This window comes from Lissotriton helveticus, chromosome 8, assembly GCF_964261635.1.
Source record: "Lissotriton helveticus chromosome 8, aLisHel1.1, whole genome shotgun sequence".
NCBI classification, from domain to species: Eukaryota; Metazoa; Chordata; class Amphibia; order Caudata; family Salamandridae; genus Lissotriton; species Lissotriton helveticus.
The window spans coordinates 127,493,141-127,520,197 of NC_136069.1; positions in this window are offsets into that span (position 1 = coordinate 127,493,141).

Below are 27,057 nucleotides of genomic sequence, written 5' to 3' on the forward strand. Positions count from 1 at the left end.
GCTGAGTCCACGATGGTGGGTTGGACATTGAGTGCAGTTAGGTGTTTAAGCCAAATTTGAGTGGTAGAGATCTTCGCGGGAGGTGAGATAAGAAGGAACTCTGTTTTCAGAGCATTGAGTTTGAGATTATCGGCAAGCCAGGATTGGGTGTTTCTGATCGTTGAGTTCAGGAGCAAAATGTCTTTGGGGGATTGTAATTTGAGATTTAGTTGGGTATCATCGGCGTACATGTAAAAGTGTACATTGGATGCTTGTAACAAGGTGGTGAGAGGTTCCATAACTAGGTTGAACAAAGTTGGGGATAGGGAGGAACCTTGGGGGGCGCCTAACGAAACAGGTATTGGCGTGGAATCAGGTTGTTGCTCTTGAATTTCTGCGACCTGTTGTGTAGAAAGGAAGTGAACCACTTGAGAACAGTCCCAGATAGACCCATTCTTGTGTTTAATAGTTCGAGTAAATTCTCATGTTTAACGGTGTCGAATGCTGAAGAGAGATCAAGAAGGATGAGGAGGCAGGTATCGTTTTGATCTAGGATTTGAAGGGCGTCGTCAATTATGTGGGTCATAGCAGTTTCTGTACTGTGTCCTGCTCGAAAGCCTGATTGATGAGGGTTGAGGAGATCAAACTGATCAATGTGTTTAGTCAGTTGTAGTTGTGCGCATTTTTCCAACAATTTGGCGAGAGTGGGGATATTGGTAATGGGACGGTAGTTGTTTAAATCAGAGGGGTCGGCTGTAGGTTTCTTTAGTAAAGGTGTGACTTGTCCAACTTTGAGGGAGTCAGGGATGGTTCCTTGTTGAAGTGAGCTGTCGATAATTTTAGTCCAGAGTGGGAGGAGCAAAGGGGTAAAGTCTTTTACAGCGTTAGCAGGAAGGGGGTCCGTGAGGTGATTGGATGGTTTCAAGGTGCTGAGCAGTTTGCCAATTTCTTCTTCAGAGTAGGTGACAAAGGATGACCATGTAGCATTGTTTTTTGGTTCAGTGGGTGCTATGCAGTGAGGTTTGGAGTAGAGGCTTGCGTCAATGAGGAGATCGCTCTTTATGTTGTCAGTTTTTTGGATAAAGAAAGCGGAGAAGTCTTCACAGGAGGGAGCCTCGCGCATAGTGCTGAGTGGCTGGGGTTGTTCCTTGGATTGTGTTCTGATTAACTCAAACAGTTTTCTCGGACGGTTTTTTGCTTGGTCAAGCTGGAGGCTGAAGAAATCTGTTTTTGAGCGTTTAATTTTCCTGAAGTAGGCGTTTCTCTTTTTCTTCAGTGTTTTTAGGTGCGCTCTGCCATTCGCATGGCTCGTCTATGCTCATTGAGACTCCCGTCGTACCATGGATTGGAGATTTTAGTGAAGACTCTTTTTAGTTGCATAGGTGCAGCCTCATTAATTATTGAGGTCATAGCGTTGAGATAGTGGTCAGTCAAGGATTGAACGTCCATAGTGCCGGTAGGGGGAAGTAGGAGATTGCAGCTGTTAGGGGGTAAAGAGTTTGGGTTGAGTTTTTTCAGGTCTCTTTTCCAGATTTTGGGCTTGGAGGATTGAGCCGGGTTAAATTTGACTTTTTCATTGATGAAGAATGTGACAATATGATGATCTGACCAGTCACAGGGTTGGATAGATTCGAGTTGGATAGAGTCTTCTTTGGAGATGATAAGGTCGAGGAAAGAGCCTTTCTCGTGGGTCGGGCTGTTGCATATTTGGGTGAGGTCAAGGGCATTGAGGAAATTTTTAAGACTATTTACCACCGCGTCATTGGGATCGTTCCAGTGGAGGTTGAAGTCACCGAGGTATATTTGGGTGAGCTGCCGTCCGGAATTGGTTGAGATCATATCCATGATTTGTTGGGAGAAGGTGGGGTTGTTCCCGGGTGGGTGGTAAATGCCGTGAAGAGAGCATATCGGTTTGCCCTCACTGATAATATCGAGGCAGATGTATTCACAGGAAGTTGGGGAGGGTAGGGAGGGGGAGGTGACTTTCAGAACAGAGAGGTTGTTCCTGTAAATGCATGCGATTCCACCACCTATTTTGCGGACCTGTCAAGTCTAATGATGTGGTAGTTTGGAGGAACCAGAATGTCCATTATAGGTGTAGAAGATTCGGTTAGCCAGGTTTCAGTCATGATGATTAGGTCAAGGTCCAGTTAGATGAGATCAGCGATGGCGGAGGAGTGTCTAGAGGCCGATCTGCAGTTGAGGAGAGTGCATTTGAGACGGGGTGTGTCGAGGGAGGTAGAGGGTTCTAGAGAGGGGGACTTTTCTAAGGTTATTAGGGATGGAGAATCTGTTGTTTATTGTGGGGGGTCTAAGGGGATTTGAGTGTACCGTGGGAATGGCGAGGTGTGTGGTGGACGTGTGGTATAGGGGAGCTGGGTCGTAGGAGCGGAGGAGGGTGAGAGTGTCGAGGTCCGAAAGAGGGTTGCGTGGGCGACAGGGGCGGTTGTTGCGATTGCGAACAGGGATTGAAGTCCGGTTTGTGGAGAGTTGAATGTGGGAATCATCCGGAAGGGTGGGGGACCTGTTGGGAGGGGAGGTGGTGGTGGGTGAGGAGTGTTTGTTGTGATTGCGAACAGGGATTGAAGTCCAGTGTGGGGAATGTTGAGTGAGAGAGTCATCCAGAAGGGTGGGGGACATGTTGGGGCGGTTGTTGCGATTGCGAATAGGGATTGAAGTCCGGTGTGTGGAGTGTTGAATGTGGGAATCATCCGGAAGGGTGGGGGATCTGTTGGGAGGGGAGGTGGTGGTGGGTGAGGGGTGTTTGGGGTGTGTGAAGAGTAGTTCTTTGATGATGTGAATGTCTTCTTTGACCTGGAGGAGGGTGGCCATAATCATGTCCAGCGTGGGATAGGTGTTGGTGGTGGGGAGTGGGTGAGTGACTGACCAGGGAATTGGCGTGCGGGTCGGGGGGTGGGCTGGTGTTCGTGCAGGGCTCCATGGAGTGGGCCCCGAGGAGAGAGGGTTTGGGCAGGAGGGGTGTGGTTGAAGTAGGGAGGAGATTGGTGGGATAGGTGAGGACCTTGGTGGTAGGCGGAGAGCGCAGGGTGGAGGATGAGTGTATGTTAGTGGTGGTGGGGGTGCAGGTGGTGTCATGGGGGCTGAGAATGGGGGGGGAAATGCGGTTGGAGATGGTCCTGTTGTGGGGAGGAGGTGTTAAGTTTAGAAAGGTGGCGTGTTCTGCGTGATTAGTTAGAGGGTGGTAGTGGGGACTGAGAATGGGGGGATTTAGGGTGGAATTTGTCGTTGTGCGCGTCGGACTGTTGCTGAGCTAGGTTAGACGGGTTGTGGGTGGCAGCTGTGATGTAAGGGGTGAAAGGAGTGGACGTGTTTTCCAACTGGTTTGTGTGACGTAACTAACCAAAGGTCAGGTATGCCTCTTTTTAGTGATTGAGGCCCAGATCTCTGTACTGGGGTGAATGTATGACATTGTTCTGCACTCTGTCCATCAACTGCTGTTTTTGCATTTGTCAGCCAGAATGGGACGGGTATGCTCAGACGTGAGTCCCGCGCTCTCCACACCACTGGAGTCAAGCTATCCTGGCTGAAGACGGCTGATAGCCAGAAACCAGTCCTAGGATGCTTGATTCCGCTCCAAGGAAAACATGGCTTGGCAGTTCGGGCTGGACTGTTCCCATGAGGCACAGGGTCAAGGCTGATTTGCATATGGCCATGTCTGAATTGGGGTGGTGTGGTGAGCAAAAAAACGATGGATTGAGGCCCAGATCTCTGTACTGGGGTGAATGTATGACATTGTTCTGCATTCTGTCCATCAACTGTTGTTTTTGCATTTGTCACCCCAAGTGGGACGGGTATGCTCAGACGTGAGTCCCGCCCGTGCTCTCCACACCACTGGAGTCAAGCTATCCTGGCTGAAGACGGCTGATAGCCAGAAACCGGTCCTAGGATGCTTGATTCCGGTCCAAGGAAGATATGGCTTGGCAGTTCGGGCTGGACTGTTCCCATGAGACACAGGGTCAAGCCTGATTTGCATACGGCCATGTCTGAATTGGGGTGGTGGGGTGAGCAAAAAAACGATGGTTTGAGGCCCAGATCTCTGTACTGGGGTGAATGTTTGACATTGTTCTGCATTCTGTCCATCATTAACCAGTTGTTTTTGCATTTGTCACCCCGAGTGGGACGGGTATGCTCAGACGTGAGTCCCGTGCTCTCCACACCACTGGAGTCAAGCTATCCTGGCTGAAGACGGCTGATAGCCAGAAACCGGTCCTAGGATGCTTGATTCCGGTCCTAGGAAGACATGGCTTGGCAGTTCGGGCTGGACTGTTCCCATGAGACACAGGGTCAAGCCTGATTTGCATACGGCCATTTCTGAATTGGGGTGGTGTGGTGAGCAAAAAAACGATGGATTGAGGCCCAGATCTCTGTACTGGGGTGAATGTTTGACATTGTTCTGCATTCTGTCCATCAACTGTTGTTTTTGCATTTGTCACCCCGAGTGGGACGGGTATGCTCAGACGGGAGTCCCGTGCTCTCCACACCACTTGAGTCAAGCTATCCTGGCTGGAGACGGCTGATAGCCAGAAACCGGTCCTAGGATGCTTGTTTCCGTTCCAAGGAAGACATGGCTTGGCAGTTCGGGCTGGACTGTTCCCATGAGGCACAGGGTCAAGGCTGATTTACATATGGCCATGTCTGAATTGGGGTGGTGTGGTGAGCAAAAAAACGATGGATTGAGGCCCAGATCTCTGTACTGGGGTGAATGTATGACATTGTTCTGCATTCTGTCCATCAACTGTTGTTTTTGGTCTTTTTAGTGATGGCACCATGGCAAAAGTCATGCGATGTCACTTCCTGTGATGTAGTTTACGAAGGGGTCAAAGTTCACATGATGTCTGTTCCTGTGATATCATGAAGTTAAAGGTTTTATTATGCCACCTCCAGTGACATCATCTGGGGGTCAAACGTCATGTGGCATCACTTTCGCTACCCCTAGCCTTATGGTGAATAGACATCCATGACCACCATCGTTGTTTTGCGAACCAATCTAGTATTAGTACATAGGTAGGTCTACCAAATACTACTCTGATTGCAAAAAATGTGGTAGCAAATTACAACCAGTATTACACGACTAATGGTTAGCACATCTGGCCCTAATTTGGTACACTGTAGCTGCTTTCAATATGTATCTGCTAACTTTTAGTTTCTTAAAGAGGAGACTGCATGTGGAGAGGGTGGTGGACTATTGTTTAAGTAGCTCCGTCTTGTTGGCATTACATTTGAGCTGGTATAGTGTCAGCCATTGGAAACCTGCTGTCAAACAAGTTCTACCTTTTTTGCTAGGGAATACTCATCACTGCCCCAGGAAAACAGTAGCACACCAAACCTCTTGACCTCTTCCCTCACGGACCGAGTCCAACCAGTCCAATGCAGACCCCTAACTCCTATAGCAAAAAGACAGGCCAAGAGTGTGGTATGGAGAACCGCGTCAAAGGTTGTGGAGCGCTCTAACATAATCAGCACTCCTGACTTCCGACATCACCTAAGGCGCCCCCGATATATTCTACCACTTCCACGTGCATCAATGTCTCGTATGCCGAGAGACTTTCATAGAACTCTGTCCTTTCATTTGCATTCATTGAATGCAGACATTTCTTTCTAAAAGCAAAATTAAAAGTTGGCATTCAATAAATGATGTATTGGGGGACCTGGCAGTGGGCTACTGGCCCACTGTGTGCCCTTCCAAATGCCAACATTTAAAAGGTAGGTACTGACACGGGGACAGATTCCACTTTGTGAAAGGGCAACCATCCAGTTCACAGAGTCAAGATCAGATCAATGGTTTGCAGTAGCAACTCATCGATTCATTTCATTGAGATTTAACAAGAAGGGGGTGCTTTTGTGATTATATCGTTTTTTATTGATTTTCACATAGGAAGTAAAAACCATGGTTAACATAACTAGTCGCCTACAACCAATGGCCGGTGAGGAAAAAGGAATAATATAGAGAAACCATCAATTGGTAGAGGATACGGAAGGGAAGGGATGGGAAGGAGATAACGAGTGTAGGGAGGCTCCTTATAAGCAGCAACCTCACAATGTACGCTGCAGAGTTTGGGATCCCCTCCCCCGCCGAACCCTTCAGGGGGGCCCTATATAGCCCAAAGCCATATAATATTAGCGCTGACTACTGTTATACATGTATGTGAATAAGATGTCTTCTGAAAACTGAAGAGATTTTAGCATAGGTTGTCAGTGGTTTTGCTCTTTATGCATTTGTTAGAGAGCTTTTTATCCTGAACAGATCCCAAACTCTTTACATTGTGGGTAAATGAAGAAAGGGGACTCTGAGAGTGAGGCATTTTGACTTCCAGAATAGTTTCAAATGAGAAACCTAAATTAATGCTCCTTTAATTGAAGCAAACTGTTCCGAAGTCATGGCCACTGGCTGCTATGATGGTCGAGTGGGGGTCCTTTATTTAAAATAATCTATACAACATCTACATACGTTTGTACACACAGGGCCTGGTTCACAATGGTAGGTCTATGATGCTATTGACACAATCAAATCACTACATTTTAGATTAAGAAAATGCCCTTCAGTTCCATGTATAATGATAGAGAGATTATATAAATCCAACATTCTCCTTTCCATTGCAAGTTTTACCATTGGTGCTTTACGTGCTGTAAAATGTCAATCAAGTACCTAGTGAGGCAGCTGAATTGATCAGTCCAGACACCTCGCCCTCAACCACTCTTCAAATTCAGTCAGTGTTGGTGCTCAAAGTGTTGTATGTGCCTACTTGGAATCACAAAGCATCCTCACCAGTGCACGTTCTGCTCACTTTAAAGGTCCTCTAGATACAGGGCATTGCCTATGACCATTGTCATTCTATCACGACACCATCTCATCCATGTACACAACCTTTGTATTCCAGTAGTCTCACCTCTCGGGGCAAGATTGCACTTGATACAAACATGATACAAGGACTGTCAAGCAACACTGTGGCTACGATTTGATGTCTTCCCAATTTTCCTTTGGTAGTAGGAATATAGTTGTGTGTGCTTATATGACATAGCATCGGATTGTTTACTATATATTCTACTGTGTGCTGGCCCCTGAATTCATTGGAGAGACTCCAGCACAAACTGGGGGCACTAAGACCACATCCCATCTGTCTACGCTAGAAACCTGTCCTCTGCCCGTTAGTGGACTTGTCACTTCCAGCAAGGAAGGTGAGCAGGAAATCCTGCTCACTACATCTACATCCCTGGATAATTCCACTACCTGCTAAACAAGAAGCTCATCAGAGACACCTGGGGCCAGATGTACGACCCTTACATTTTGCGACTCGCAAATTGCGTCGCTTTGAGATTTGTGGCTAGCAAAATGCAATGTACAACAGTGTCACAGACACTGTTAGCGATTCCTACTGGGGTCACAAATTACCTGCCTCAGGAATGGATAAAACTCCCAGCAATGGTAGCCTGCTGTGGTCATTAGACAACCATGTCTGTGACTGCTATTTAAATAAAGCAGTTTTTCTAAAAATGCACCCCGTTTTCCAGAAAGGAAAATGGGATGCATTTAAAAAAGAAAAATGAAACGTTTCTGTTTAATTTTTTAAGAGCAGGCAGTGGTCCCTGGGAAAAAAAATATGTTCACACACACTCACAAAGGGGAAGGGTCCCCTGGGGATCCCTTCTTGTTTGCAAGTGGCTTACCACCTGCTTGAAGGTGGTAAACTGCAAGTGTTTTAGCGACTGCAAATGCACCGCAAAACAATCATACATTGCAATAAGACTCGCTATTTGGAAGGGACGCCCTTGGCATGCCTCTTCCTAACAACGTGGTGCAAACCATATTTTCAAGTCTGTAATAGGTTACCAACTTGCAAAGTAGGGTTTGTACTTAAGGAGACCAATTGTTGTACATCTGCCCCCTAATGTGATAACACATTAAGGTTAGCTTATTTGCAAGTTTAAAAAGATTCAAGGAACAGTGAAATGGGCAGTCAGTGGTTTTATTTTTTGTTCTTTAGTGCTCTAGCGTGCATGACAAATGCTCGGTATAAGTTAAACAGGGAGACTCATAATGTATGGCCTGGAATCAGAAGACTGGGTGAATTAAAGAAAACAAGGGGTTAGAGGAGTGCTTTTAAGTCACCTGAAAGTGGCTTATCATAGTTGGTTTGAAAGAATTTGGCAGTTATAGTACACTTTTGTCTTTGCTACAAAGGGTGTTTTATTTGGAAGTCTAATGAGTGCACATAAACACCATCATTTGGCTAACTCATACAGACTATCATCTTTCTAACATGAATGTCTATTCCACCCCCTCACTCTAATACAGATTTCCCCCCATGCCTCCAATAAAACTTCGATTGACTCTTCAACTTAGATCTTTTGGATACCAGCCCTTTAATTCTTCAACTATTTACCCTTAAACACTTAGATCTTCTTGTACAGCCTGACCACATTAGGCCAAGGGTTTCCTTCTTGTTCGCTCCTTATAAGTGTGGGCCGAGTTTCGTGGAGTTCTGATATGCAAACTCCACGAAGTGCTAAAAAAACCTCCGCTGGCCGGAGCTCTGCAAATGGCTGAGTGCATTAGAAAAATGCTGTTCGCTGTCATTTTCAGCGCCGGGTGTTTGTCCGCACTGTGAAATAATTGCAAACGCACCAGGCACAGTACAAGTGGGCGCAAGCAGGCACTGCTTGCTTTCTGCTGGTCGAGTAGAATTTCTACTCGATCGGCAGTGTCCTCACTGTCAACAGACCGTTTCTCAATGGGAGTAGTCACAAGCATACGTGGCCATTCGCATTGAGAAATCCGACCACCCGCATTAAAAGACCTTGCAGGGAGGTTGATTTTCCTCGATCGCGGTTGCCAACTTTACGTTGACGAGCGCAAATGAGGAAGAATCTCACTGGGAGGTAGATTTACCTCACTCACACTCGCTAACTTGATGTTGTTGAGAGCAAATGAGGAAAAACACTCTGCTCTGCGCGAGCTCCATGTGAGCGGAGCGGAGTTCACCGCCCAGGTTTACTTATTAATCTCTCTCCCCTAACATTTTTCCTATTCTTAAGTTTACCTCTGGCAAAATCCACCTATTCTAAGCTCCCAGTAATAAGTCTTCTGTAGTTCCATAATTGTACCAGAGAGTGAGATGGGCTTCACTGCATATAAGAGAATATAATTTTCTCGAGTGTATGCATTACCACATTACCACATTCCCATAACTCTACTGAGTGGACAACCGACTGACTATGTCATGTGTACTTATCCAGTCTTCTGTCCTCCTCCTGGGGCCCAGAATTTCATGGTAAAAAATAAATGGATTACTGACATCCTGCGAGGTATGTTTACATCAGCAAACGTTCTTGTCAGGACTAGAGTGTGGTGTTTTTTGGACTTTTTTTAAATTCTACCTTATGCCGTGGAGGCAAGCATGTCTTGCATTTTCTTTTAGCCTACTATGGCAACTTTCTTTTAAAAGAGACAGTATTATATAAGGAATCGATTCTGATTTGTACTGTGCAAAGGGCATCTTGCACCACTTGTCTTATTCTTTCCTACTTTTATCTTGTTTAATTCCAGCTGAATATTTGCTATCAGTATTCTCCATATTTCCTCTCTTTTTTGCTAGCCATAGGTATGTAGTAAAGGTCTCCTTTAAAGGTTGATGTGGCAGGAGAACATCTATACATCAGCACTGCTCCCTCCCTGCCAATCTTGTAGTTCTCTTGCTCTATTTAAAGTTGATGATATGATGTCTTTACACAAGCAGAGCATTTTGCTGGTTCCTATGGTGTTGGAACTGGCCCTCTCTGCAGGGTCAGCCCCAAAGCCTTTACTTTTGTTCTCCTATTTCTTCTGAAATGTGTTATTGTTGGCCTTAGGACTCTGCTAACTAATGTTAATGTGCTTGTGTCCAGTCCCCTAAACATGGAACAATTGGCTTACACCTGATCGGCATGTTTAATTTACTTGTAAGTCTCTTGTAGAGTGGTGTACCATATACCCAGGAGCTGTAAGCTAAATGGTATGCTAGTTGGCCTGCAGCAATTGTTGTGCCACCCACTTAAGTGGCCTCTTCAATAATGTCCCATACCTGCCATTGCAGCCTGAATGCAGTTTTAAACTGCTAATTCGACTTAGCAATATAACACCCTGGAGATGCCTTATACTCCCCTTTTATTACATATAAGTCATGCCTAAGGTAGGCTCTAGGTAGCCCAAAGGGTAGAGTGCATTGTACTTAAAAGGTTGGGCATGTACTTTTATGTTTTAGATTTCTTGATAGTGAAAAATGCCTATATTTGTTCTTCAGAACTATGAGGCTTACCTCTCCCATAGCATAATATTGGGTTGCCTTATTACATTTAATAAATGACAACTTTTGATTGGGAAGAGATAAAGATTTCATTTTTGGTGTCTGAGAAATTAAAATGTAAATCCTTCTTGATGGTAAAGTCAGATTGTAAGTCACAATTTTGAAAATGCCATGTTTAGAAAGTTGCCATTTTCCTGCCCTAACTATTTGGTGCCTACAGCTTGTTCCTGGGTCAAATGAGTGGGTGTAGCTGTTTGTGTGGCAGGACTTTATGTATTCCTCCCAAACTCCCAAAGAATAGAATGATTAAGTGTGCCTGAATGGGCTGTCACTGGTAGGATGTGGGCTGAACAGTGCAAAGCCCCACCTGCAACTGAATAAGCTCTGCCCTACCTTCACCTGAAGGACATGTCACCCCTAAATTGTTTCCTCAGACAGCTAGCCGCAAGGGCAGGAGAAGCAAGAAACTTCAAGCACTTCAAACGGACCTTCTCCTACTTCAAAGGAGGCACCAGATCTAAAAACCCTAAGATCCACTCTTTCATTCACTTTGAAGGTGGCGGTTACCACGGCCATCTATGGCTCCACCGGAAGGCTGTGCTCCTCCCCTCCTTTGTTGTTGTGGGCCTGCCCCTGTGAGGGGTGATGGTCCCCGGGTTCAAGAACAGCAATGGGGGGGCTGCGTGACCTTCCTCCCATTTAAAAAAATGGGGCCCATTATTTTTTTTTTTGTGGCCTGGGGATATGGTGGTCCGGTGGGACCAGGGGGGTCCAAGAGGCCTTGTGTATGAATCATTATATACTATATATTATATAATATATTTATATATATATATATATTCACTGAAAAAACCATAGGTTATAGACCATATATAGTTAGGAATTAGCATTTACAAAACCTTGAAAATTTACTGAAAAAACCATGGGTTATAGACCATATATAGTTAGGAATTAGCATTTACAAAACCTTATTTTACTCACACAAAACCATTGAAATTCCATATATAGTTAGTTGCACTAACTATATATCGCGCACCCGCAATCCACTGCTGATCATGTCACATATTACATCATTCATGACATGGTCAGTGACATCACTGATGACATCACTGATGACATCTCAAATGACATCACTGATGACAACATCCAGTGACTGTATGTTTCTGTAAAGTTAAAATATGTCTTACATATTGAAGAATGAGTGGATGTATAAGTGTCTGGATGAAGGATTTAGTAGGTGCATGACTGACTGTATGAGTGAGTGAATAAATGTGTGTCACTGAGTGCATGGGTTAGTGACTAAACTGTCTTAATTTGTGCATCATTATGTCTGTTGTTCTGTAAACTGCTGCATGTGTTGATCAGTAGCTATATGAGTAAGTATATGGGTTATTGTTTGGTTGCCCAAGTATTTGTATGGGAGACTGAGTGTGTGTGTGTGGGTGGCTGGGAGGTGTATGACTCTGTGCATAGATGTGTGAGCAGTTGATTCACTAGATGTATGGGTTCAAAAGTGCATGTAGAAACACCTGTATGGGCGGTTGACTGAGTGCATTGGTGAGTGAATGGATATCTCAGTGCTACATGTCAAAGTAAGTACATATGTAAAACACAGTACATGTGACAGTTGACATATATAAATAACTGTGCATAAGAGCCAGTGAATGTGTGAGTGGCTGTATGGATCATTGTGAACTTGTATCAGGCATTGTAAAAGAGAGTAAATATGTGTTAGTATATGTTTGAATAAGTAAGGTGTGTATAACTGTATAGTTGAGGAAATGGAGGTGTGATTGATTCTTTGCATGACTGACTAGGTGTGTGAGTAACTCCATGGATGAGTAACAGTCTGTGAGTGTCTGTTTACACTGAGTGTATCTAAGGTTATATAAGAGTCTGAAGAGGTTCATCGTATTATCACATGAATGATGTCATCAGTGATGTGATCAGTAATGTCAAATGAGATGTCATCAGTGATGTCATCAGTGATGTCATTTGAGATATCATCAGTGATGTTATCAGTGATGTCATCAGTGATGTCATTTGAGATGTCATCAGTGATGTCATCAGTGATGTCATTTGAGATGTCATCAGTGATGTCATCAGTGATGTCACTGACCATGTCATGAATGATGTAATATGTGACATGATCAGCAGTGGATTGCGGGTGCGCGATATATAGTTAGTGCAACTAACTGTATATGGAATTTCAATGGTTTTGTGTGAGTAAAATAAGGTTTTGTAAATGCTAATTCCTAACTATATATGGTCTATAACCCATGTTTTTTTCAGTGAATTTTCAAGGTTTTGTAAATGCTAATTCCTAACTATATATGGTCTATAACCTATGGTTTTTTCAGTGAATTTCAATGGTTTTTTAAAAGCTAATATCTATAGCTGTAAAATGTATTCTTCTTAAATCAAAAAATATATTTTATATGTTTATTAATAATTTTTTTTTTAATATTATGTTTTGGTTCGCTCCCGGTTCGCGAACCGGGTAGCTTCCCGTTAGCTCAATTTGGTGCCGCGACCCGGTATGCGAACCGGTAAACGTTCCGTTTGCGCAACTGCCGCGTTAGAAAACAACATCATGACGCGTCGCGTCAGCGTGACGTATCGCGTTGTCGCGTGAAACGTCATATGACGCGCTGCGTTAGCGTACCCGGAAGTGAACCGGTACGCGAACGAGGCGCGAAGCGCAGCTTCCCGGAAGCGATCCGGGACGCGGCCCAAAGCGCGTAACGTAAACACAACAGGTCATGTGACTTGTTAATAACACTTTTCATTGGTTCATTTCACTTTTGGTTTCCTAATGATGTAAGACTATGTCATGTGACCTAAAAGTAACACTTTTCATTGGTTTAGAACTATTGTTTTTCCCAAATGATGAAAACCCCTCCTTCTTTCCTCACTCTGACTTTCATCTTTGTGAGAGAAAGACCCTTTGTGATCACTGAGCAATGGCTTCATTAGTAGCTTCAGCTGGTTCTTCCCCACCACCTCCACCACATCCAAGGAAGAGAGGACCACCTGCTGAAGTTATCATTCAGCAAGAAGAGGAAGAAGAGGAAGAAGAGGAAGAGCAGGAAGAGAGGCATTTTTTACGTGAGGAGCCCAGGAGGTCTCATGTGAAAGAAAATGATATTTGGCAATTTTTTACATATCCCAAGGGCCAAAAAAAAGTCAATGCACGGTACGTAACTTGCCTTATATGTAAAGATAGACTATCCAGAGGGACCGAGAAGAAGTACAGTTACGGAAATTACACAATGCATCGCCATATGAATAGGTGGCATCCTATCAACTACAGTGCTGCACAGTTACGTGAAGAGCAAGATAATCCCCCTTCTATGGCAAGAAGATCAGTTGTACAGGAAGTGACGGGACCAGAGGCGAGGGAGACGGTCCCAAATATACAGATGAGGTTCGGGGAAGTGAAACAAGTCTGCGTGCGTTGTAACCAATTACTTTGCTACAGAGAAAGTAGCATCACTCTGATCAACAGAGCTATAGACAATCATGATTGTCCGAAACGCCCCAGAGAATAAATTCTTTTTTTGTTGTTGCTCCTGTTGAGCCCTTTACAATGAATCGTTTTCGTTTCCCCCCCAAAAAAAACCCCCCAAAAATATAAAACCGTTCAGAAAATACAAAAAAAGTAAAAAAATGTTCAGAAAAAAAATAAACAAAATATAAATCAACAAAAACAATTAAAAAAAAAGTTATTTTCAGAACTACCTCCCCGTTATAAAAAAATTGGTAGAATATTTGGAACTCTGCCAACCTCTATTTCTCTTAGTTCGCTTCCCGGTTCGCTCTCCGGTACGCGAACCGGGAGCGAACTAAAAAAAATAAATAAAAAAAAAGAAGAGTAAGTATAAGGGAAGGAAACAGACAGTTATGTTAAAAGAAAGACAGCTATAGGGAGTAAAGTAGAAATACTGTTTAATAGATCTATTTACTAAAGAAAAGATTTAAGAGGGTATAATTGTGAAAAACAAAATAGATAAAGAAGTGAGGAAAAAAAAGGAGAGTAGAAGAATAACAAACAAGAGTTTCTTAGAGAATGTGACTGAATGATCAAATTAAGATTAAAACATTGGAATAACAGAGAGAAGAAGTAACAGAAAAAGAATGATTGAAACACCAAAGAAATCTAAATAACATAGGGGCATATTATCAACATAGGCGATAAAAATGTCACTGCTTTTATTGGCAGAAATCTGCCGCTAAAGCCGCTTTTGCGGCAGAAAACTGCTGCTAAAGCCGCTTTTGCAGCAGTTTTCTGCCGATAAAAGCAGTGATAATTTAATTGGCTGTGTTGATAATATGCCCCTTACTGTGCTTCAACTACACAGAGAAAGCATAATGAACAAGTAGTGAAAGAGTGATCAGTCAGAGACAGTGAGAGTAATAGAGACGGAGTTAGTGAACAAGAGTGAGGAACTATGAGAAAAAAGGGACTGAGAAAAAGAGTGGAAGGAGTAGAGTAAGTAAGTAATAGAGAAAGGAATGAGGGAAGTAGCAAAGGCAGGAAAGTGAAGGTTAAAGAAATGAAGCAGTGAAACTAATAGAAGTTAAATGTGATAGGAATGTAACGAAAAGAGTACAAAACATTTACCTTATAATTGTTGTTAACTTAGTAACTTGTTATTTTTTAACTTTCAATCTGTGAAAGAGATAACAAACATTTGACAAATATTAAAACATGTATTTAAAAATTAGAAAAGACTAGGGAAAAGATTGAAGGACAAACAGTTTTTCAACAACTTTGACACTTACAGAAGCTTCTGCTTCTCCAGGCCCCCTACACAGTCCTAAAGATATACATTTTAAACTAACAGTATCTTGATGCAGATGAAGTGAGGCCTATCTTGGAACATGGTGCATCTTTTGCACTGCTGTTGTCTCACAAAAGTGACGCAATGGCAGCGCAAAAGAGGTGCACAATCATCATAAAACTGTTCCTAACATTTTAAATGATTGTTTCAGGATGGCAATAAGGTGTGTCCTATCCAGACGTTTGTTTCAGGTGAGGCCTACTCAGGGTTGCAGATCAAATTTAGGCTTGTTCAAGAGTACAGAGGAGATAATACATGTGCAGGCCAACCAATAAAGTTCAGACTTCCTCTGTTTCCCTGGACAGGCCTAAACTTCATCTGCACAATGTGATTCGTAATGTTAGGAAACACAGGTAATGTATTTCAAAAACGTGCAATTTCTTTTGCTCATTTCACAATCACATCACTTGTGTTTCCTTTGGTTAGGTATCTCATTGTGCAGATGTAGTCCAGCATATGAAAGAGTACGCAGAAGTGCAGCACTGCATGCAACAACTTTGACACTTACTGAAGCCTCAGCTTCTCCATGCCTCCTACACAGTTCTAAATGTACATCATAAATACAAACAGTACAGAATTAATTATACATGTTAAATGGTTTATTTTTGCTGTTCTCAGAATGTATCAAATTTCACTAAAAACAGTGACTTGAAGGTATTCATCATATAACAGCGGGGGAAAAAAAACACAATCAAAATGATTGTGTTTAAAAAACCCATATAACATAACCAATCAGAAATCAGAACTCCTCAAAAGTAACTTACTTTCCATGACGTCGAAGGATGTCCTATGAACAGCTTACACTCGCTTGTGCTGTTTTTATTTTCAGCCCGCCACTTTCTGAAAGAAAAGCTCCATCGTTTTGACAAATATGTTACATACAATAAATGACTTCTCGCTCTCTACCACACGTTTCCACAAGGCCAAATCATGTAAGAGCCATTTATAACTCTTGGAATTCTTGTAAGCAAATCCCGTCATTTTGTATTTCCGCAACTTTCAGAAAGAAAACGTTCAAGATCACTTTCACAATCCTGGACTAGTAATATCTTACCCTTCTTGCTCACTCATGTTCTACATTTCCTATGACACTGATAGTGCTTATTATGAAGCAGACTTACACTACCTCTATGACTACTACAATTATTTAATTCTCTACATCACTTTTAATCACAAAGCAATATGAAACAGTAGATAAAATTATATCAACCCCTAGAATCATTATACACCAGTTACCTACCCTAAATTCCCTTTTCTGAAAACAGAAAGTAAGAATATTTTTAAGTAAAAAGGCAACATTGTATCGTAGTCAAATGAAAATAATTTCTGAAACACCAGCTTTTTTTACATTTTAAGCTGTGTAATAAGCGGATCTGTCAAATGACCATCATGCCATATAATAGCTGCAGTTACAAATGTTCTTCCTAAAATCAATGACTGTGTAGCCACAACATTTGTAATTAAAGTTGAAGACTTACTTTCATCAGGTTTATATAATTGGATTTTTAAAATGACATTATAATCAAAAGTTTGGACCAATAATCTAGACAGCATTGCAGACTTACATTCCCTCTACTCCATGATTTGATTGGCTGCTTGAATTAGCTTATAAAAAGAAACAGTTTTTCTGAACTCATTCAAAGTACAGTTATTTTTCCATGACGTCAAGTGTTATGGTAAGAAGACCGTTTGCTTTACTCTGTTGTCTTTCAACTAATCTGTGCCCACCACTTTCTGTAAGAAAATCTTCTATTTTTCCAGGAACTATTGTCTCTGTACTACACTTATCCTTAAGGCCAAATCGTGTAGGAGCCATTAGAACCTCTTGAAATTCCTCAGAGCACATCCCGAGATTCTTTCCCTAAAATTTTGGTTTTAAAAACACCAGGTAAGAATTTTTAAGGTCATACGGCAATTTTTTTTTTGAAAGTTAAAACAGAATCGTTGCAGAATGACCAGCCGTTTCTAGACTTTAAATAAGCTGTGTAATGTCCTGATGTTATTGAAGGACCATCATGATATATAATTGCTGCAGTTACAAAAGTCCTTCCTGATATTGACAACTGCGAAGCTACAAAATTTTTAATTAAAGTTGTCAATTTTGTTCCATCAGGCCTACATCGTTGGAACATTAAAATGACATACTGGCCATATGTTCGTATAAATAATGTCGACATCATTTCAGATTTACATTGGCTACACTCCATGTTGTGATCAGCTGCTTTTACTAGCTTATTAAAAGTCACTGATTTACTGTCTGGCAAAGTTAAATATATAAATCTTTCTGAGTCTACACTAGTAGTACTTGATACCCTACAGTTCTCGCAGTCATGCTGCCATTGATAAGAAAGCCCAAACAGGTGATCTACATCTACACCTTCAGCATGCAATACATCAAGCATATACATTAAAAACTCCTGACAATCTTGCTGAATATTTTGAGAGAATTGTGTTTGACCTGAACATCTGTCTAACAGATTTCGAATTTCAGACACACTTTCTATTTTTGTTCTATCAGTGCCTCATTTCTCTAACACAGAATTCAACAAACTGCAAAATCTGTGATCCGAATTGACCACAATCTCTTCTTTTACATTTTCTAGAGAAAACAAAACATTAACCACTACATTAGCATAGCAGTTGACACCAGAACTGTTTTCAAATTGAAAACCAACAACATCTTCAACAGAATCCTTTTTCTTTCTGCTTATAATTTCAGGTTCATCAACTTTTCGTCTTTTTGCTACAACCTCCCTAGTATTGGTCACATTTCTTCGTTTCCGGCCTACCACACGTTTCTCAAACAAAGGATATTGAGGCAAATGTGGCGCATACTCTCTTCTTAACCTATTGTATTCCTTAACACAATCTAGATCCGCACAAATGTTTGTGACATCACACTCAATCAAGTACAATCCCGATAAAGTTCTAACTCGTGACAATGCCACATATGCCATACCCTCCTTGAACACAGAACTGCCAATATTCACCAATGCACTGTCTACACTTAAACCTTGTGATTTATGGATTGTCACCGCATATGCCAAGCAAACAGGAAACTGCTTACGGCGAACATATAAGTATTTTACAAGCAAAAATCTAGCAGAACAACGACCAATTAGCTGTACTTCCTCAATGCCATCAAATTTAATTTTTAAAAATTCAATTTCATCTCTATTTCTGTATTTCACAAAATCAACAACATTACCCATTGATCCATTTACCAGACCTCTTTCAACATGTAAATTCCTTCTTAAAATTATACGGCAATTTAAGCACACATTCAGAGTCTTTTCAAAACCTGCAGTTTTAGATATAGTCTTCTCTAATGAATCCAATTTTGTTTTCAAATTCTCAGACAAAATAATTGTTGATCCCATATGCTCTACTCTGTCAATAGCTTCCAGTTTCACAATCTCTTGGTTTTCTAAATGCAACATTTTGTTGTTGAAGACGGCACATTCTGCAAGAGTTGGCATCAAACATATTCCAGATTTCTTCTCAGTAATTTTCTGAAAAATATTCTCAGGCACAACGTCTTGTTCTGGATATAAATTTGACAGTAATCGTGCATGTACAGCTTGTTTCCCATGCTCGGTCACTTTTCCAATTCTAACATCTTGTAGAATATTCTTGTAAACTTCATCCTTCGCCTGACGCATATTTTCATGCAGTTCAGCATAATTGAAGTTTAACCATATATTGACGTTGCCAATGCTCCCTAGGCACTTCCTGGTATCTTCATGCGTGAGCATTTTGAACACAGGTTGTCCTTTCACTGGTGTCAGCTGCAGAAGATCTCCGAAAACAATGATGTGTTTGCCACCAAATAACACATGATACTCTGTTTTAAGAACTTCTTGCATTCTCAAATGCAAAAAGGCAAGCATGACATTGGAAACCATGCTTACTTCGTCAATGATAAGAAGTTTCATTTTCCTCAAGACTCTTGAAACTTCACAACAAGCATCTCCAGATAACTTGTGGTATTGTAATTTGTTATCATGCTCCACTGGCAGCATCAGTAGACGATGCAAAGTAATACCTTTAATGTTATGTGCTGCCAGTCCAGTGGAGCGGTGACAACACAAGACAGCGATGACTCAGTCCTTTCCTTCAAATAACATGAGATTGCTTTAATGAGGAAACTCTTTCCAGTTCCCGCTTCTCCACTCACGTACAGTCGGACAGGCTTCAACGACGTACATGAGCACTCTTTCTTCTCATGACTTAATCCGTGATCAATTTGCTTGGTACCTTCGTCATATATTTTCCTCTGCTCAACGTTGAGTTGTCTTTCCAAGTCTACTATGTTAACCGCATCCTCCTGAGCATGTGCCACGGCTCTTTCCACTTCATTCATGGCAGTGGCAGCTTCATTTTCAATAACAGGGCCTCCTAGTGGATCCTGACTCAATGAAACAGAACTCTGACTGTCCTGGGAACTGTCTCTGGCAATCTCGGCTGCAATCGTTGCTTCCTGCTCGATTTCCGCATTCAACATTTCTACATATTTGGGAAAAGCAGGACATTATATGGTCTCCTTGGCGGCAGTGAAAGAGTCTTCGTAACAGAGGAAATCTCCAAGCAGTTCCCCTTCTGCACGCCAAGGCTTGAAAAGTTGCAAAAGTGCTAAATAGAAAAACTCCTTTTTTTCAGGAGATTCGCCACTCAATTTTCGATGGTTTACCAAGTGGCATTTTCTTTGCTTGACCAGACATCCCTCACTTCCAATTACAGCATACACTCCTTTATCAATATCTTCTTTGATGTTCCTCTTGAATATATAATTTTGTAGAACCTCATACAGACAAACATTCTCGAGGTGACTGCTTCGATTTGGATAATATGTATCCAACATGTTGGTCTTCAAAATGTCGGTACTGTTTGGCTCCTTTTCCGCCAAATACTCAATTTCCCGCACAGGTTTCAGAACTCGATTACGCGTTGCAGCAAGACCAAGACTTGCCCAAACGATACTCCTAGATTTGGCATAGAGACTTGCTGAAGACAAGCGGTCAGAACATTCGTAAGCTCCGATTTCTCGATGCGCAACATCTTCAGACTGAAACTGTACAACTTCTTACTGAGGCTCTTTTCATGGGAAATGTCCTCCCACATATCCTTCAATTCTGTCTTTTCTTTTTTGGTGATGTAAGATGTCACATACCGAGCCACAGCCATACAGTTATCAGCCACAAACTGTATATCCATGTTAGCATTCCACATGGACAAAATCACTGGGTTGTAGTCGTTGATGTACTTGGACTCTTCGTTCCTCTTCAAATTGTATGTGTTTTTAGGTGATTTCTTCATCACATTATGTCGCAGCGAAGACATCAAACTGTTTACTCTTCCTTTAGAAATCACCGGTCGTGGAAAGCCAAAACGACATTTGGTGTAGAACTTGTCCTTGTTTCTGAATTTACGACGACAGTACTTTCCACAACGATGGCTTTGGAAACGTAGAACTTTTTCTCTTAGACTTTTCTTCTCCTTTGCGTTTGGAACAGCACACGTAGAATACTGTTGTATGAAACTCATCACTGAGTCTTCTGGATCTGTTCCAAATTTAGGTGCATCCTTGATCCACAGCAGCATATGTATATGAGGAGCACCTCTTGCTTAGTACTCCTTTCTCCAGAAGAAATCCAACACCTCTCCAAGAGGTGGATTCTTCTTATTCATGATGAAAGACATCATAGCTTCAAATCTATGATTGAAGTACCTGCATACATTGACTGGATCCAAAGAGCACAGTTCTCCGGGTGTCTTGAATTCGATGTTTTCGATGTTTCCATTTGCCTCTCGTAGAAATTCAAGTAAGTCTTCCCAGCCATACTCGGCACAGCTCAGAGTGAGAAACCATGTGGGAGTTCCTAAGTTCCTCAGCATACATTTTAAATCACCATGACGACGGTACCAGTACTCATTAGTACCACGCTGACACGCCATGAGATTAATCAGGTGAGAATCCAAAATACTGTCTTGGACATTGACTTTATCCATAAAGTCACTTGCCGAGATGTTTTGCATCTGTGTACCACTTTTCAAGATGTGGTTCACTGCATATGACAGTCCAGACAGATCGCTTTCAAACAGGAGATGAAACAAATAGGGAATACATTGTCGAAACCTAGCATCTTCTGCATACAATCGTAAAGTCCGGTATTCAGAAGCAGGAATTTGATGAGGTCGCTCATCATATCTTCCTCCTTCACCTGTTGGAAATAGCTGTGGGAAACACCGAGCTTCCAAACTTTCCTCCCAGACACTAATGGGACTCCCTTTGGCTTGTTTCATTTGAAACAACTCAATAGCATTCCCCATGACTTCCTTGGAATGCAAAGGATGAACACTATAATGTTCATATATTTCTTCACTTTTAGAGGGTTCTACTTTCTCAATTTGACCAGCACACAAATCGCTATCCTCTTCCTCACTTACTTCCTCTTCTGCAACATATACATTCTTATAGTACTTATTATTTTTTTTCAAATACAATGTTGCCTTTTTAACTTTCCTAACATCCACTAAATCTTGCCATATTTTCTTATTCTTTGTTGGAACCCCATTAACTAAGATAACCAGAGGTTCCTCTTCCACTTTTTCTACTCCAATTGTGTTAATGTTTTTCTTCAAATCTAGAGGCAAATAAACAACTCTTCCCTTTAATCCTCTCTGTAAATCTGATGGAGGCAATTTCCCTGTCTTTGGCTCCATTCTTACAATAGCCTGAAAGGGATGGATACTTTGAATCAAAATAGATTCATAAGTATTTAAATCCTTCAATTCAGAAGGAATCTCAACCAATTCCAGATTATTATGAACCGCTCTAGCAGGCATCTGGTTTTGATTTAATTTATTACAACAATAAGTACACACACGTTGATCCAATCCCAAATCAAAACAATTTTCTACCATCAAGTATGTAGCGAAATCCTTCCATTCACTATTATTTTCCCTTTCACTTTTTGCATATAAATCCACTAAATTAGTCTAATTCTTATAATAGGTGCGTCGACAACACACACAAGTGAAACTAGGCCTCTCACTTGATTTCACCTGAAACGTGGCAATTTCCTTCTGAAAATTATCTGTACTGGAAACCTGTACACTATCTTCCACATTACCCTCTTCTTCTGGGTCAATTTCAACATTCTCCTCTTTACTTCCAAAGTAACAAAACTCAATTTCTTCACACATATTCTTCACATCTATTTCAGAACCATGCAAAAGAGCAGCACATAATTGTTTAAGCATAACTGCTGGACTCTTAGCATAATACAACATTCTAACTAATTTCCTCACTTTATTATGATGCACTGCTAGCATCCTGAAATGATGAAAAACACTCTGGCATACTCTCCTGGAAAGACAAGCCAGTGAATGACCATGCAAACCTGTCACTTCTCTCACTCTGCAAGGGTCTAATTCTTGCAACAACTTCATTTTCTGCTTCAAACTTTTCTTATTAAATGTCCGTACAAAATCACAAAGCAAATTGATAGAATCCTGTCGCACACTGCAAATACTACTACACTTCCAGGTGTACACAGGTCCCTTAGGACGTCTTCCTAAAACCTCATTACCTAACACATCCTCTGCCTCTGTTGTCACAAGTTTTTCTTTTTGAACTGGACAACCATCTTTCACCTCATAAGCTCGACCGCTGGTGTCAACTGCATGCACCAAATCATTATCCTGGAAATAACTCTCCTCATTGAAAAATGCCTCACAACTTGAACTATGCATCCATTCTCCGGAAAAAACTTCACAAAAATTACTACGATTAACTGTTCTCTTCCATCTACTATTTCTTTTGAAATCATAAATTGCCTTGTTTAGCTTCCTAATTCTATTGATTATCAAAATAAATAACTTTCGTTTAATTTCAAACGCCTGATCAATAACTTTCTCAACTTTTTTTTTCTCTTATAAAAAACCACTTTCTGTTGACCTTTCTTAATATTTTTTAGCAAATTGCCAATTATCCTGTTGCGGAACATTCGTTTACGAATGTCCCTAAACTGTTGTTTCCTTCTACTATCATGCACAGAGTTATCTCTTGCTCTAGCAGTAACATTTTTGATTGGCCTTTCCTTTCCATTTAAATTGCTTCTCTTTTTCTGGACAAAAACATTTTCTGTAGTACTACTTTTTTTCTAGAAATGTTTCTTATGAATGTTTTCGTGGTCTTACCCGGTGCTTTCTTGGTGACTTGACGATTTTTTATGGTAGAGGACTGCTGCATTATTTCATGGACCTGCTGTCTTTGACGTTTTGCAGCCTTTTTAATTCTATCTTTGGTTGGCATTCTCAAATTTTGAAATGATCTGCAGTTGAATCTGTGGTAAAATATAATAAAAAATGTTATTAACCACTATTACCAAACAGTAAATCAATAACAGTCATCAAAAACTTAACACACTACTTGAAATTTTTACATAGAATATTTTTTAGTGCTTTGGCAAATTTAGAATACAGAAATAGCAGAAAAGAAATGGATTTCTTCTTCATTTTACCTGTCCTGTTTTATATGTGAATCTGATCTAATTTAATGAGCATATTTTAATATTTTATTGAAGACACTACACATAACCTGTTTTTGAAGATGTGTTTAATTTAAAATTAAACAGTTTACATTTTTACTTTTAATTTCTTCTAACTTTTAAAAATAAATGTTTATAGTTCCATAGGCTCAAGCAGGTCAGCTTCCCAACCTATGTCATACAATTCTGACAAATCAGCATCCTCATCATAGTCTTCTTCATCCTCAGGATTTAAATCATCTAAGGGATCCACTTCCACTGACGTTTCAATTACAAGTTCAACGATAAGATCAAGATCAACTGATTCCTCATTATCACTCATGCTTGATGTTGTTGTTATCTTTAAAAAAAGAGAACAACAATGAGATGTTGCAGAGTAAGGCACAAATGTCAGAGACTATAATAGTAAAATTGTTTAACAAGAGTAACATTTTGCAGCTATTATTTAGCCATGTCCACCGACTCTTTTTACCCTGCTCATACTTAAATGTAAAGGGGCAGATTTATGTTAACTGGCGCATCCCTGGGGATGCACCAGTTAACGTGCACCGCTGCTCTGCCACCCATGGTGTGCCGCATTTACAATGTGGAGCACCATTGAGTAAAAACAGCACAGATGCGTCATGCATCTGTGCCGCAAAAGCAGCATATTGCACGAATCATGTCGTAAACACGACATGTCTACTGCAATGCACAGGAGGAAGCCACACATTGCATCGTGCTTCACTCCTTATGCCTGTTTCAAACAGGCGTAAGGATTTGATTCAGCAATGCTATAAATCTGACTCAGTGAAATCTTCTAAATTTCACTGTGTTAGTTTTACAGGGCTTTCATGCAAATTAATGCCCACCCTGCAACAAAACACCTATATGAAACCTGACGCAACTTTCCTGTGGCACAGGACTTTACAGCATAACACATCTGCCTAGATGCTTCAACTTGTAAATATGTCACCACATAGCAAATCTTTTGCACCGCCGCTGCGTCACAACAGTGTCGCACAGTGACGCAAAAGAGGCATACACCTATCATAAATCTGTCCCTAACATTTTAAATGATTGATTCAGGATGACGATAAGGTGTGGCCTATCCAGAGGTTTGTTTAAGGTGAGGCCTACTCAGGGTTGCAGATGAAATTTACGCTTGTTGAAGAGTACAGAGGAGATAATACATGTGAAGGCCTACCAATGAAGTAAGTTATGTCCACTTCACTCTTCAAGAAAGGCCAGACCTCTTCTGTGTCTGTGGACAGACCTAAACCTCATCTACACAATGTAATTTGTAAACTTAGGAAACACATGTGATGTAATTGAAAAATATGTAGTTTCTTTTCCTCATTTCACAATCACATCACCTGTGTTTCCTTTGCTTAGGTATCTCATAGTGCAGATGGACTCTAGCATATCAAAGACTACACATAAGTTGAGCGGTGTATACAACAATTTTCACATTTACAGAAGATTCAGCTTCTTATCTTGTTGGAGATGAAATGAGGCCTGTCTTGCAACATGGTGCATGTTTGGATCACTGCTGCATCAATTTCATGTGGCACGGGACTTTACAGCATGACACATCTGTCTAGATGCATCAAGTTGTAAATATGTCACCACATAGGAAATCTTTTGCACCACCGCTGCGTCACAAAAGTGACGCACAGCGGCGCAAAAGAGTCACACACCTATCATAAATCTGTCCCTAACATTTTAAATGATTGATTCAGGATGACGAAAAGGTGTGGCCTATCCAGAGGTTTGTTTGAGGTGAGGCCTACTCAGGGTTGCAGATGAGATTTACAGTTGTTGAAGAGTACAGAGGAGATAATACATGTGAAGACCTACCAATGAAGTAAGTCATATCCACTTCACTCTTGAACAAAGGCCATACCTCTTCTGTGTCCGTGGACAGACCTAAACCTCATCTGCACAATGTCATTTGTAAATTTTGGAAACACAGGTGATGTAATTGAAAAATATGGAGTTTCTTTTCCTTATTTCACAATCACATTACCTGTGTTTCCTTTGCTTAGGTATCTCATAGTGCAGATGGACTCTAGCATATCAAAGAGTACACATAAGTTGAGCACTGTATACAACAATTTTGACATTTACAGAAGATTCAGCATCTTATCTTGTTGGAGATGAAATGAGGCCTGTCTTGCAACATGGTGCATCTTTTGCATCACTGCTGCATCGGTTTCATGTGGCACGGGACTTTACAACATGACACATCTGCCTAGATGCATCAAGTTGTAAATATGTCGCCACATAGCAAATCTTTTGCACCGCTGCTGCGTCACAAAAGTGACGCACAGTGGCGCAAAAGAGTCACACACCTATCATAAATCTGTCCCTAACATTTTAAATAATTGATTCAGGATGACGATAAGGTGTGACCTATCCAGAGGTTTGTTTGAGGTGAGGCCTACTCAGGGTTGCAGATGAGATTTACACTTGTTGAAGAGTACAGAGGAAATAATACATGTGAAGACCTACCAATGAAGTAAGTCATATCCACTTCACTCTTGAACAAAGGCCATACCTCTTCTGTGTCCGTGGACAGACCTAAACCTCATCTGCACAATGTCATTTGTAAATTTTGGAAACTGGTGATGTAATTGAAAAATATGGAGTTTCTTTTCCTTATTTCACAATCACATTACCTGTGTTTCCTTTGCTTAGGTATCTCATAGTGCAGATGGACTCTAGCATATCAAAGAGTACACATAAGTTGAGCACTGTATACAACAATTTTGACATTTACAGAAGATTCAGCATCTTTTCTTGTTGGAAATGAAATGAGGCCTGTCTTGCAACATGGTGCATCTTTTGCATCACTGCTGCATCGGTTTCATGTGGCACGGGACTTTACAGCATGACACATCTGCCTAGATGCATCAAGTTGTAAATATGTCACCACATAGGAAATCTTTTGCACCACCGCTGCGTCACAAAAGTGACGCACAGTGGCGCAAAAGAGTCACACACCTATTATAAATCTGTCCCTAACATTTTAAATGATTGATTCAGGATGACGATAAGGTGTGACCTATCCAGAGGTTTGTTTGAGGTGAGGCCTACTCAGGGTTGCAGATGTGATTTACACTTGTTGAAGAGTATAGAGCACATAATACATGTGCAGGCCTACCAATGAAGTAAGTCATATCCACTTCACTCTTGAACAAAGGCCATACCTCTTCTGTGTCCGTGGACAGACCTAAACCTCATCTGCACAATGTCATTCGTAAACTTAGGAAACACAGGTGATGTAATTGAAAAATGTGGAGTTTCTTTTCCTCATTTCACAATCACATCACCTGTGTTTCCTTTGCTTTGGTAGCTCATAGTGCAGATGGACTCTACCATATCAAAGAGTACACATAA